At 44.8% G+C, this 14014-nt stretch overlaps 1 long non-coding RNA gene across 1 annotated transcript; it reads right to left on the bottom strand.

Annotated features, from left to right (window-relative positions):
• Window positions 1-3484: 3484 nt before the first annotated feature.
• LOC116518094 lies at window positions 3485-12576 on the bottom strand. The gene is made up of 3 exons (XR_004256503.1): window positions 12543-12576; window positions 10023-10121; window positions 3485-3622 (listed from the first exon to the last, which is right to left on the bottom strand). It is a non-coding gene; the product is annotated as an uncharacterized LOC116518094 (long non-coding RNA).
• Between the last annotated feature and the right edge of the window lie 1438 nt (window positions 12577-14014).

The following is a 14014-nucleotide window of genomic DNA, read 5'->3' on the forward strand; positions in this document are numbered from 1 at the left end:
CTCGTGTCACCTCACTGCAGTTAGAAACTAACCATGAGGGACACGGATCCAGTACACAGGTGGAGGTACTTACAGCCCTCATGGCCTTGTCCACATCCCCGGGGGTAACGTCTTGAAACTCAACCCAGAGTTGTTCAAATTAATCCTCCTGTGCCTCGGCTGGAGCTGCAGGGGTGGAGTCCAAGTCCGACCGAAACCGAGCAATTTTGTCCGCTAAGAATTGGGCATACTCTTCGGCTCTGCCCTGCAAGGGTTCCCCCGCTTCCCTTTTGTTCAGTAGGGAGCGGGTTATCCTAAACAGGGCGGCCGGGCGGGACTCAGCGGACGCAACCAAGGTGGCTATATGGGATCTTTTTGCAGCCCTAAGTGCCCTGGTGTATTCCTTGGTGCAGGTGGTTACCATTGCTCGGTTCGCTTCGGACTTATCGGACCTCCAACGGTGCTCTAGGCATCTCCTCCGGCGCTTCATCTCCCGGAGTTCCTCGGTGAACCAAGGAGGTCTCCGGGATCCGCCGCCTCGGAGGGGCCGCAGTGGCGCAATCCGGTCGAGGGTCTCCGATGCTGCCGAGTGCCACGCAGCAACCAGAGCCTCCACCGGACTGTGGGCGAAAGTGTCAGGAATAACCCCAAGCTCTGTCTGGAACCTTGACGGTTCCATAAGACGCCTGGGGCGGAACCATCTGGTCGGTTCCTCCTCCCTACAGTGGGGGTTTGGTCTCCGAAAGTCGAGCCTCAGTAGGCAGTGGTCTGACCACGACAGGGGTATGATGTCGTTCCCCCTCAGACCAAGATCACAAATCCACTGCTCCGAGAGAAATACAAGGTCAAGCATGTGTCCCGCCGAATGGGTTGGGCCTCGAATTACTTGGGTCAAGCCCATGGCTGTCATGGAAGCCATGAACTCCTGCGCCCCCTCCGAGTTTTCACCGAGCGACAGCAAATTAAAGTCCCCCAGGACCATCAACCTAGGGAACTCAACTGCCAGCTCGGCTACCGACTCGAGGAGCGAGGGGAGGGCTGCTGCAACGCTGTTGGGAGGCAGGTACGTTAACAGCAGACCCACTTGACCCTTGAGGTCCAACTTTAACAGCAAAGACTCACACCCGACAATCTCCGGAGCAGGGACCCTACGAGGAACTAACGACTCTCGGATAACAGCGGCCACACCCCCACCCCTTCCCTGGGCTCTCGGCTGATGTAGCACCTGAAATCCTGCACCTGAAGTGCAGCCATAAAGTCATCAAAATTCCTCAGGAGAGGGGAATTACATTGGTGTAAGCTCACCATCCATTAGGCCGCTTTTTCTTCCAAAGAAAATGAAACCATTCGCACCTTCATCTCATCTGATTCTAAATCTGGGCCATATATTTCCATGTAGTTGCAAATCTGAATGCCGAAAAGACCCAACCTCTTCGTATCACCGTTATATTTTACTGGTAAGGGAGGGACTTTTGCCATTTTGCGTCTTCTGGGGAACCCCCCTACTCTGGCAGCAGCCCTGGCTGGGGGGGGAGGCTGTTTCTAGGTTTGCTTGCTCCCATCCCCCCTCGGCATCTTCACCCTCCCTAAATTTATGCATGGAGTACCTTTGTTCAAATTCTTCCGTTTGCTCCCTTTCCATCGCTCTCCCTCAGGTCTTTCGCTCGGTCATAGCTTCTTCCCAGTCCGCTGGTTTTTTTCTTTTGGTTTCTTCTGGTAACTCCTGCATCCAAATTCTCAGAATCCTCCTTTTGCCCCACTCTCAAAGTCCATCAGGGCCGAACCGCAGGCTCCTCTACCCTTAGGCCAGCTAGCCTTTCAGGTAAAGTTGGTTCTGCAGTTTCTCTTTCAATCTCCTCATCATCGCTCGCTTGCAATAACATTTTCTCCGTTCCTTCTTGTGGGTACAACCCCCACGATAGGTTGAAAACTCCTGGTGGGGTGTGAGTGAGTCTTCGCTTACTGTCAGCACTCCTCCATTAGATAATCAGGAAAGGAAAACTACGAGACTCCATTGCTAGAAATCAAGTGTACTTTTACTAATTATAAATGATCAGAAGCGTAGCAAAGCGAAGACTGATTATTTAGGCGCGAAAGCAAATGATATATAGAATAAGCCATTCCCCACCCCTTGGCATCCCAGTTACAGTCCAATCATAATTCTCCCAAGTGTCAGGTGTGAGATAACTTCAAAAGGCATCACCAAGATGGAATGTTGGTGCTGTTGGCCTTGGCGGGAAACCTCCGCATGCGCAGTAAGACAGGCAGCAGAAACTCCAGAATCCTCCTCCAGCACAATTAGTAATCCCCTCCCAAATACCATGCCCCCCCCTCCCCGTTTCAATGGCAGCCGAAGCAGCAGCAAAGCAGAGGCTGATAGGTAGGTTGCTCCCGGTTCGGCCTGGATCAGGCGAACCGATAGTAGCGATGGCGGGAGGCTCAAGCCACCCGCCTGGATGCACACGCGCAGAAGTGTCACGCGCGCACACGAGCAAGCCAGTAGTAAAAAAAATGGAAACCCCCACTGGGCTCAATTATAGAATGGAATGGAGTGGAATGGAATGGAATAGAATAGAATTAATTAGAATTAGAATTAGAATTAGAATTAGAATTAGAATTAGAATTAGAATTAGAATTAGAATTAGAATTAAATAGAATAGAATTCTTTATTGGTCAAGTGTGATTGGACACATAAAGAATTTGTCTTTGGTGCAGATGCTCTCAGTGTACATAAAAAGACAAGATACGTTCATCAAGAATCATAAGATATAACCAGTGTTGAAATACATTTTTTTTTACTACTGGTTCTGTAGGCGTGGCTTGGTGGGCATGGTGTGGGTTTGTGGGCGTGGCTTGGTGGGCGTGGCAGGGGAAGAATACTGCAAAATCTCCATTCCTACCCCACTCTGGGGCTAGCCAGAGGTGGCATTTGCTGGTTCTCCGAACTACTCAAAATTTCCACTACAGGTTCTCCAGAAGCTGTCAGAATCTGCTGGATTTCACCCATGAGCACAACACTTAATGATAGTCATCGGGTACAAATAAGCAATCAGGAAACAATCAATATAATATAAACCGTAAGGATACAAGCAACAAAGTTACAGTCGTGCAGTCATAAGTGGGAGGAGATGGGTGTATATATTATAGTTGTAATTCAAGGACTGCTTGTACTATATTCATCATGGTAGAGCGAGAGCAAGAGGCTCATGTTTATAGCATTCACTGAAATAGAAGTTTTCCATTGCTCTTTAAAGCAAGAAATAAATCTAAACGAGTGGAATTGAAGATAAGGCAGCAATAAGTTACTAGGAAAGCTTTCTTCCTTAAGTCCAACCCAAACTACAGGAATATCCCTGGGGTAAAGTCCCTAAAACAGTGGTCCCCAAACTCTTCAGTTCATCAACCCCTTCATGAAGTTTCAGATTGTTCATTGATTCCAAATATATGTTATATGAAAACTATGCAATAAACTTTTTAAGCAATAGTATTATAGGTAATAGTTATTAGTAGAAATATAGTTCATAATTTATTAAAATCCGCACATAGACAAAATTTCCATCAACAATTATAAAAGTATCCTCACATACCTTATGCCATCCTATGTTCTTGAAAAGAATGTGATGCGCATGATGATCAACACAAGCTAAAAAAAAACGTGGCAGCTGTGAGATCACATTTTAGTGCATGTAATTAAAAGAAAATGATCATAGGCCAGAAATGAAAACTTGGTGGGAATATAGAGTTGGAAAAATCATAGGCCAGAAATGAAAACTTGGTGGGAATATAGAGTTGGAAAAATAGTCAAAAATCAGCATATTAAAATATTAGCAATAGGAATAGCACTTAGACTTACGTATACACTGCTTCATAGTGCTTTGCAGCCCTCTCTAGGCGGTTTACAGCGTCAATATATTGCCCCTAACAATCTGGCTCATCATTTTGTCCACCTCGGAAGGACGGAAGGCTGAGTCAACCTTGAGCCTGGTGAGATTTGAACTGCCAAACTGCTGGCAGCCGGCAGTCAGCAGAAGTAGCCTGCAGGATTGCACTCACCATGGCTCTTTGTGGGAGTTTCAAATGCAGACTGATCATCTTGGCTCATAATATACCAGGTGCAATATTGGTGGGAAAGAAGAATGTGTGGATAATTGATGCCAGGGGATAGGAGAATGCAAGACAAAGAATTGAAAATATTTAGATCTGGAAATTGAAATGGACATATTATGGCATAAACCAACTGTGGTGGTCCCAGTGGCTTGACACATTGGGTGCTGTACCACAAAATCCCGAACAGCACTTTACAAAACCTGTGCCTTGACAAAATTTCCATGAGGCCATTACAGAAGGCCACACTGCTTGGATTCACACACTTACTATGCTGATGGATTGTGACCTTCTGGGTTTTTGAGAAGAACTGGATAGGTATGAAGGCCAACAGACAAACTGGCAGCTATGACTTCACATTGTTCTGTATGTAGAAATTCCAAACCCAGTCCAAACATCTGGATACAACAAGAATCACAATTACAATAATCCCCCAGTGAGGCCACACCTCGATGTGATTGTGGGGTTTGTGTGCTCTGAGGAAGATTGGAGCTAAGCCTGAGGTTCAACTGTATGAGACAGCTGTCACCAGAAGAGGTAGAAAAAGTGTGTCTCCCATAAATAATATGGTGAGAAGTAATTTACAGGAACCCTGACCAAATTGGTTTATCATCCAGGCCACCAATGACTGTGCTAATTATTAACGTTTCTGGACATCTTGGGGCAAATGGGCTGCAGAATTCAGGACTGTTATTAAATCAAATCCAACAAGAAGAGGATAACTAAAAAGAATGCATTATTTCTAGAAAGGACAACATTCAGAACCAAAAATAACAGAACACAGGCTAGCAGATCAATGTCAATTTATAATATGAAATAAAAGTATTCCCAGAAGCAGAATTGGGAGAATTGCAAAGGTCTATCCAGGACAAAGAGATCAAAGTCTTGCCAGAAGTATTTCAGAATGTAGAGGCAAACTAGGAAAAGTCAGAAGCAGAAGTCAGCATAGAAATTGACATATTTTCCTTCCCAAACCAGGGACCCTCTCCTCTGCCTTTTCCTCAAAAATAACAATCTAATTAGAAAAGAAGAATTAAAACAAAGACTGAGTATCTAAAACCGCACAAGAGCAATAGAATGAGGTTGCCTGACATGACCTTGTTCCAAAGAAACAGCTAGTAGAACTATTAAAGATGCCAATAATTTAATATCAAATACAAGCACCAGCCCATAGTAAGAAACAAGTCAACTAACGTCGAGCACTGCTGCAAAAATAACTGAATACGTGGGACGCAAAATCAACAAAGGAAAAAAGGCATACACTGCACCGCCGAGACAGAAGATAAGATCAACATGCTAAGGTTAGACGCAAGCAGACTAGAACAGGTGAAACAGAAGAAGCTGAAGAACAAAAGACCAAAGAACACCTGGTCAAGAAATGTCAACTGGAAACAAGGAAGATCAAGGAAACACTGGAAATAATAAAGCAGCCAAGAAGATCAGCAGATACCAAGCTCAAATTAAAACCATGGACAGAATCTCGAATTTCAATCCAATCATAAATATTTCTACAAATCCTTCAATGGAGAGACTGCAGAGAACCAGTTAATGCATGACCAAGAAGGCATCAGGGGAAGATGAAGTCCATAGTTTTTGATTGAAACATCTGACTGGTTTACACCCACTCATGGCCAAGCAATGTAACAACACACAGGTGGTCCTCAACTTATAGATGTTCGTTTCAAGCTCATAACATCAAGCACACTGAAGTCAAGAAGGTGGATTTCATGGGAGTGAAGAAGATACTTTAAATTTAGAAGATATGAAGACATTCCTAATGGTGAGAGCAATCAACCAATGGAACAGGAGTTGCCTTCAGAAGTTGTGGGTTCTCCATGACTGGAAGCTTTCAAGAAGAGACTGGACTGCCTTCTGTCAGAAATGGTGTAGGGTCTCCTGCTTGGGGAGGGGGTTGGACTAGAAGTCCCTTCCAACTCGATTATTCTATGTTCTCTGTTGTATATTAAAGTCCAAGCTCGGTGGAGAAAATACCATCCAGACAATAAACACCTGTCTAATTCCAGACATTTGATACACAGCTGGAATACTGGACTGGACTCAAGTAGAATTAAATGTCCTGGATAGATAGACCAGAAAAATTAGGGTAGCGAATTATCCCAAAGGTGCTTGTTTTTTCAAAGTCAACTGGACTGGCTTGATTTTTTTCCTTTGAAAATATTTTGCTTCTCGTCCAAGAAGCTTCTTCGGTTCTAAGGACTTAGATTCTTTGCAGTTGTCCTGTTCAATGACTCTGAAAGTCATTGAGTTCACTTTGGGGAGGGGGGCTTATCTGTGTCCTCAGGGTCACCTGAGTGGTGCTAATGGGTGTGGAGCCTTCTTGGAACTGCTGAAAGGACTGTGTGGTAGGCAAAAGATGATGTCGTATCCCTCCCTCTCTGTTGGGGGAGGGCTGTTCAATTTAATATAGATGGCGTCTTTGACTCCTATTTCAAACCAACAGTCACCTCTGTCTAGAATGTGAATCTTCTGAACACTTCCCCTAAAAATCAAAACCTCAAAATGAACACAAGTGAACAATGGAACTACAATGAAACTTTGGGAGAGAAGGATTTATTTTAACCTAAAAGGTTTTTCACACCACCCCTGAACTCTGTCTGTACCACCCCAAGGGAGATACAACTCACATTTGGGAAACCCTCTCTATGGGTTTCACCCATTAAAGAGAGAGGTCACCTCCACATCCTAACACCCAGGGTTACTGCCGGTTCGCTCAGGGATGCTTCGCGCACGTGCAGTGCAGCTAAAATTGCTCTGTGCATGCGCAGAAGCAAAAAACAAGATGGCGGCACCTATGATGCTGCCAGGAGAACCAGTTCAGACCTGAGGCAGGCCTGAGTTGCTGCCGGTTCCAGCGACCCAGGCCACCAAGCTACTACCGGTTTGGCCGAACCGGTCCAAACTGGTAGGAACCCTCCACTGATTCAGCCGGTTTGGACCAGTTCAGGAGAACTGGTAGCTCTGATGATCAGCTGGGGAGAAAACCGGTTCGTTCCAACGATCAGATGGGCCTGCCCCCCCACTGCCGCGCTTTCCTTACCTATATCCTCTCAGCCGATTCCCACAGCAGAGCAAAGTGCCATGCCTCAGCGTTACTCCTCAGAAGTGATGTGGAGGGTAAATTTTGTTAAAACTGCGCATGCACACTCAATTAAAACTAGGCACCATTTGCCTAGTTTTAATTGAGTGGTTTATAAGCTGTGATTTAGGAATGAGGGTGAGTTTTTAAGTTCCAGAGAGATTGAAGTAATTCATCACCAGTGAAGGGATACAGCAGATGGAAAGAGGACAGGTCAGGAAGAGCTGCATGCAAAATCCAGTTTAAGCGACTGCAGGAAAGGCAGATAAATAATCCTTTCTGAAAGTCTGTGGAGATATTTTATTGATCAAGACCTGTGTTCGGTCCCAAACAGGGGTGGGTTCCTGCCAGTTCTAACCTCGTCTATAGAAGAGGTTCCACAAATCTACCGTGCCATTTAGAACCAGTTCCAGTTCCCTTCCGCTGCCCGTCCACACCATGCTTGCCCCACCCGCTGCTCACTGATTGGCTGGCTCACCAATCACCCCGCCCACCTCTAAGAATCCAGTCTAAACCATAAAGTCTTAAAGCTGTCAAGTTTGAACACCCCTGGGTTTTTTTTTCTAAAGGGTTAGGGGTGCAAGGGTCTTGTAACTTGACAGCTTTAAGACTTGTGTGCTTCAAATGCTAGAGTTTCCGAGCCAACATTTTGGTTGCTAAGCAAGAGCGTTGTTAAGTGAGGTTCACCACATTTTACAAGTTGGCCACACCCCCCAGCAAGCTACTCCCACTCAGTCACATGGCTGGCAAGCCACTCCCATAAAGCAGGCCACACCTACAGAAGAGGTTCTAAAAAATTTTGAAACCCACCACTAGTCCCAAAACAAATATTGTGCCTCCAAGGCTGTGGAGTGGCTTAAGTCTATAAAATATATCTTGGTTAACAGCAACATCTTGTGCAAACACCGAGTAAACAAGATGAAGTCCAGAAGGAGCCCTACAAAGCACAGCTGCCAATGCTTCAGATGTGCATTTGATGGCGGCTTAATTCTGGGTGGTACAAAAACATGGCCTTTTATGGGGTGATTTTAGGGGGGTGATGATGACAGGGTTGTTGAAACCTGAAGGATCCCATCGCCATTCACTGTTAGAATGGATTCAGTGCCTGGGGCTTTTCGAGGAACACAATGCTGAGGGCCATGGCAGGGTCATGGCCAAATCCCAGGTTTTCTTTAGTTTGGTAGATGGAGGACGGTGCGTTTTGGAATGGGACAACTTGCCGCTGCCAACTCACCGCAGACAACTCACCATGGCCAACCTGCCATGGGACACCTTGACGCAGGACAATTCAATAATTCACTTTAATTATTTAAAACAATTTTAATGATTCTATTCTACCATTTCTTCCATGTCAGTGTAACTCTTGTCCAACAGCGAATTGTCCGGTGGTGAGTTGGTGTTGCAAGTTGGCCACGGAGAGTTGTCCTAGAACAGTGATGGCTAACCTTTTTGCCATTGTGTGCTGAAAGCACGCGTGCAGCTGCACCCATAATGCACTGTGCGTGTGACCCCCTCATGTGCCCCGCCCTATGCATGTGTGTGTGACCCACCCGTGCATGCACGTGTGACCCCCTGTGATCCCCCCTCACATGCACCCCGCCCCACCCCCCTCACCAATTTTTGGCTTCCAGGTTGGTGCAGGAGGTTTTCCAGGCCCAAAACGGGGCACAGGAGAGTTGCGCGTGCCCTGCCCCCGCCCCATTTTGGGTCTGGGAGGCCTCCTGCACTGACCTGGAAGCCAAAAGGGGGTGCGGAAACATTGCGTGAGGCCCAAAAATGCAATGCAAGAGTCCCCCTGCATATGCACCCTGCCCCTCTGTGCATGTGCACACCCCGCCCCTCACACATGCAAGCAGAGACCTGAAGACAAGCTGGCCGGCGGGAGGTTTGTGCGCATGCACGGTGGAGCTCAGCTGGGGCGACGGCTGGCATGCCTACAGAGAGGGCTCTGCATTCCACCTGTGACACATGTGCCATAGGTTTACCATTACAGTCCTAGACCCAGTGAGTTTAGAGGGATTTGTCTTTCTTTTTTTAAAACGACCACAAGGATGAGAACGGCCCTTCTTGCATTCAGAATAGGATGAGGGGCAAGAGGGCCTGAGTTTTCAGCAATTAGGGAGGCAGCAGAGGCTTGGAAATGAAAGTGGGGAACCACGATCAAATCATGATCACTCAGTTAAAGATAACAGCCATTCCTGTTGGAGCCGCGGTGGTACAGTGGTTAGAATGCAGTATTGCAGGTTGTCTCTGCCCACTGCCAGGAGTTCAATCCTGACCAGCTCAAGGTTGACTCAGCCTTCCATCCTTCCGAAGTTGGTAAAACGAAGACCCAGATTACTGGGGGAAAATATGTTGACTCTGTAAACCGCTTAGAGGGGGCTGGAAAGCACTGTGAAGTGGTATATAAGTCTAAGTGCTATTGTTATTGTTCTTCCTTTTCTCCTTCCTTCCTTCCTTCCTTCCTTCCTTCCTTCCTTCCTTCCGCTCTTCCATCCATCCATCCATCCACCCATCCATGGTGCACAATGGTTAGAATGCAGTATTGCAGGCTGAATCTGCGCACTGCCAGGAGTTTGATTCTGACCGGCTCAAGATGGATTCAGCCTTCCATCCTTCCGAGTTCAGTAAAATGGGGACCCAGATTGTTAGGGGCAAGAGGTTGACTCTTTAAACCGCTTAGAGAGTGCGGTAAAAGCACAGTGAAGCAGTATATAAGTCTTAAGTACTATTGCTATTGGGAGGAATGTGAAATGGAAGAGAGCAGCTTAAAGCGTGACTTGGTTTATATTTCTAACCTTTTGCAGGAGAATCCATTCCTGGAGAATAAAGTGATACTTACTCATGTTTGGGAAGCTGATCCACACGGCTCTCTCTGCAGATGACTGGGATTTTACAAGGATACTCTCAAGTAATTCTTTCTTTTTTAAAAAAAAATAGCCTGGGAAAAGTAACATGTAAACTATATTAGAAAAGGCACTTATTATCTTTCAAATTTCAAGGATATTTCATCAGAATCCTGAGAACTGTGATTTTGTACCTAACACTTTGACTAATCCCCAACCAATCTAAGTTCATAATGTGGTTTTGCTTCATGTTTTGTGGGCCCTCCCACACTGTGGTTTATTAATCAGGGTTTGTTATTTAACATGTATGACGAGACCCAGAACATCAGCAATCCAAGAAGTTACAAAGAAAAAAACTGATTCCAGAAAATCTTCTGGCTTGTGAAATATCAGATTTTTCAGGTTTGGGGGGGAAAATCTTTATCTCTGGTTTCACTTATGCTTATAACAAGCGTTGCAGAGTGGACAACTAATTCAGTTCAAATAAATGTGGAGGAACAGATGTTTAAGCAACAAAAATGCTTGATTTTTAAGATGTGTGGACTTCAACTCCCAGAATTTCCCAGCCAACATGGTCTAACATGGCTGGTTAGGGAATTCTGGGACTTGAAGTCCACATCATAAAGTTGTCCAGGTTGAGAAACACTGCTCTAGACATTATAATGGAGAGATAAAGGTTTTGCATTGTGACTAGGAAGATGACAAGTTTATTTATTTTTATTTACTAGATTTGTATCCCTCCTTTATTGTGTACAACTCAATGTGGCAAGGACCATGTTCTCAATTTTTTATTTTCCTCACGATAACCATCTTGTGAGATAGATTGGGCTGAGAGACAAATCTACTTTTTGTCTCTGAGGGAAACTTCAACTGCGTAACCTTCAATGATGAGTCTTTTGGGGGGATTTGGGCTCAATCATCTGACCAATCAACTTCACAGGATTATTTTGGGATCCTCTTGAATTGATACACACACCCTCTATTGACAGCCCTTGCCCTCTCAGAGAAAATAAATAAAAACAAACACTTCCATCAGCAGATTCCCTCTCATATGTCAAATTAAGGCTTACGGACTAGCAACACCCCCTCTTGCAGAAAGAGAAAATCTCCCCTCAAATATTTGGAAGCTCATCAAGGGAGGCAAATGCATTTGGGGGGTTCATTCAAACATAGAATAACAGAGTTGGAAGGGACCTTGGAGGTCATCTAGTCTGATCCCCTACTCAAGTAGGAGAGTCTAGGCCATTTCAGACAAATGGCTGTCCAGTCTCTTCTTGAAAGCCTCCAATGATGGAGCATTTGAAGGCAAGCTGTTCTACTGATTAATTGTTCTGTCAGGAAATTTCTCCTTAGTTCTAGGTTGCTTCTCTCTTTAATTAGCTTCCATCCATTGTTTTTCATCTTTGTTTTTGGAGCTTTGGAGAATAGTTTGACTCCCTATTCTTTGTGGCAGCCCCTCAAATATTGGAAGACTGCTACCATGTCACCCCCTAGTCCTTCTTTTCATCAAACTAGACATACCCAAATCCTGCAACCCTTCTTCATGTTTTAGTCTCTGTACACCCCGGTATGAGCGTACCGGAGCCTGCCCGGAGTACCAGATACCGTTCTGGTACGGTGCTCCAGAGGGCCCACCTGCCCGCCTGAGCTCCTTATTGGTCTTTTAAGTCTTCGGCCCTTCCGCGCACTGTCTGCTGAGTCTGCGCGATGCTCTGCTTAACAGCTGGAGCATTGCAGAAGCGGTAAGACGCATGCACGCACTGCGCATGTGTGCTCACACACTGCGCATGTCCATATGGCCGATGCTGGGCCAGTTCCAACCATACTGGTTGGAACGGGATCCGGAACCCACCACTGCTCCAGGCCTTTAATCATCCTACCTAGTTGCTCTTTTCTGCACTTTTTCCAGATTTCTCAACATTTTATTTATATCGTGGTCATCAAACCTGGATCGTGTATTCCAAATGTGGTCCTACTAAGGTTTTATAAAGTGGTCCTAATACTTCACGTGATCTTGATTCTATTCCTCTGTTAATGCAGCCTAGGATTGTAGTAGCTCTGCCCTCCTATGAATGAATTTAACACTTGCTTTTTAATGGATTCATTTTAACTGGATTTACCTTTGGCCCAAATTTCAGCATAACATAGCAATAGCAATAGCAGTTAGACTTATATACCGCTTCATAGGGCTTTCAGCCCTCTCTAAGCGGTTTACAGTGTCAGCATATCACCCCCACAGTCTGGGTCCTCATTTCACCCACCTCGGAAGGATGGAAGGCTGAGTCAACCTTGAGCCGGTGAGATTAGAACCGCTGAACTGCAGATAGCAGTCAGCTGAAGTGGCCTGCAGTACTGCACCCTAACCACTGCGCCACCTCGGCTCCTTCACAGTAACCATTTCATTACTGTGAGATGATGAAGTTAATCAGTCAGAGCTAACACACTTATATAAACATCTGAACATGTAAACTTGCGCTATTTTTAAACTGTTATGATACAGGTCATTCTCAACTTACAATCATCCATTTAGTGACTTTTCAAAGTTGCAACGGCACGGAAAAAGTCACTTATGGCCATTTTTCAGCCTTATAACCATCGCAGCATCCTGTGGTCACATGAATACAAATTCAGATGCTTGGCAATTGACACATATGTAAGATGGTTGCAGTGTCCCGGTTGGGGGTGGGGGTGTCATGTGATCCCCTTTTGCTATTGTTAAAATTCCCTTAACAATTTTGTCACCAACGTAACAACTGTAGTGATTCCTTTCACAATTGTGGCAAGGAAAGTCGCAAAATGGGTCAAAGCTCACTTAACAACAGAGATTTGGGGCTCGGTTGTGGTCATAAATTGAGGACTCCCTGTAAGGCACCAGCTTGGTTTACTGAAATAACCAACCAGCCTGGGTTCATGCTATCCAGTAGACAAATTATCTTGACTTGGCCTCGCTCAGGCACGAAAGCCTGCATGGTGACTTGGCTTGGTGACTTTGGGCCAATCACTAGGAGACAAGGAGTTCTAGTTCTGCTTTAGGCATGAATGACAGCTGGGGGATTTGGGACAAGTCCCTCTTCTCTCTCAGCCTCAGGGTTTTTGTTGTTGGGAAAATATGAGGAAGAGTATTAGATATGTTCGCTGCCAGAGTTGTCTTTCTGCAAAAAAAAAAAGGTGGAATTAAAAATATAATAATTTGAACATAGCACGTTGTATAAATCCAGCCTATATGCTATTTTTCTCTCTTCCCTCTCACACTATTTTTATCAACATCCTCAAACTGCTTATCTTCTTGCATTTCTCCAATTCCATATTTTCTTGATTTTCCCTCCCCAACTCCTCTCCTGGATCCCTGCCTCATTCCCATGGAAAAGCCCAGCAAAGTGCTGCTTTAATGCATCTCCACAATATAAGTTGTGCCAAACACAGCATCTAAGAAAAAGCATGAAGAAATTCTTGATGATCCCTGCTTAAAAAAATACTACAAACTCTCTATCTTTATAAGCAGGTAATTGTTTTCTGCTGAGTAATTATTATAAAGGCAAATGAAAAATGTGCCGTACAGTATTCTCAGAATAGGTATCTCCGTAGCGGTGAACAATAAATCCAAATTCCCATCCCCACATTCCCAATAATTACATAAGGGGTGCAAAAAAATCCTTAACTGCTATAGATGCTAAAGAGGATAAGTCAATGCTTAAATCTACATGGCTGCAGAGGCTGGAAAGGCTTGTTCTTATATTTCGTTACTCAATTGTTTGCAGAGCTCAGCTATGGCTGATTATAGTAAAATTTGGTTATTATTCACCGAAACCCTTATCTAGAATGTTTATATATGTACTGTATCCATATGTCCTGGTTTTTTAATGTAATATTTTCTTTCTTTGTAACTCTGTGCACTAGTTTTCTTTCTCATTGTTTCTTGTATTCAAGTAACGAGTAGCTATCTTCCACTAGAAAAAGGGGTACCAGATTTGAGCTACAAAAATTCCAG

The sequence above is a fragment of the Thamnophis elegans genome, chromosome 14, assembly GCF_009769535.1.
Source record: "Thamnophis elegans isolate rThaEle1 chromosome 14, rThaEle1.pri, whole genome shotgun sequence".
NCBI classification, from domain to species: Eukaryota; Metazoa; Chordata; class Lepidosauria; order Squamata; family Colubridae; genus Thamnophis; species Thamnophis elegans.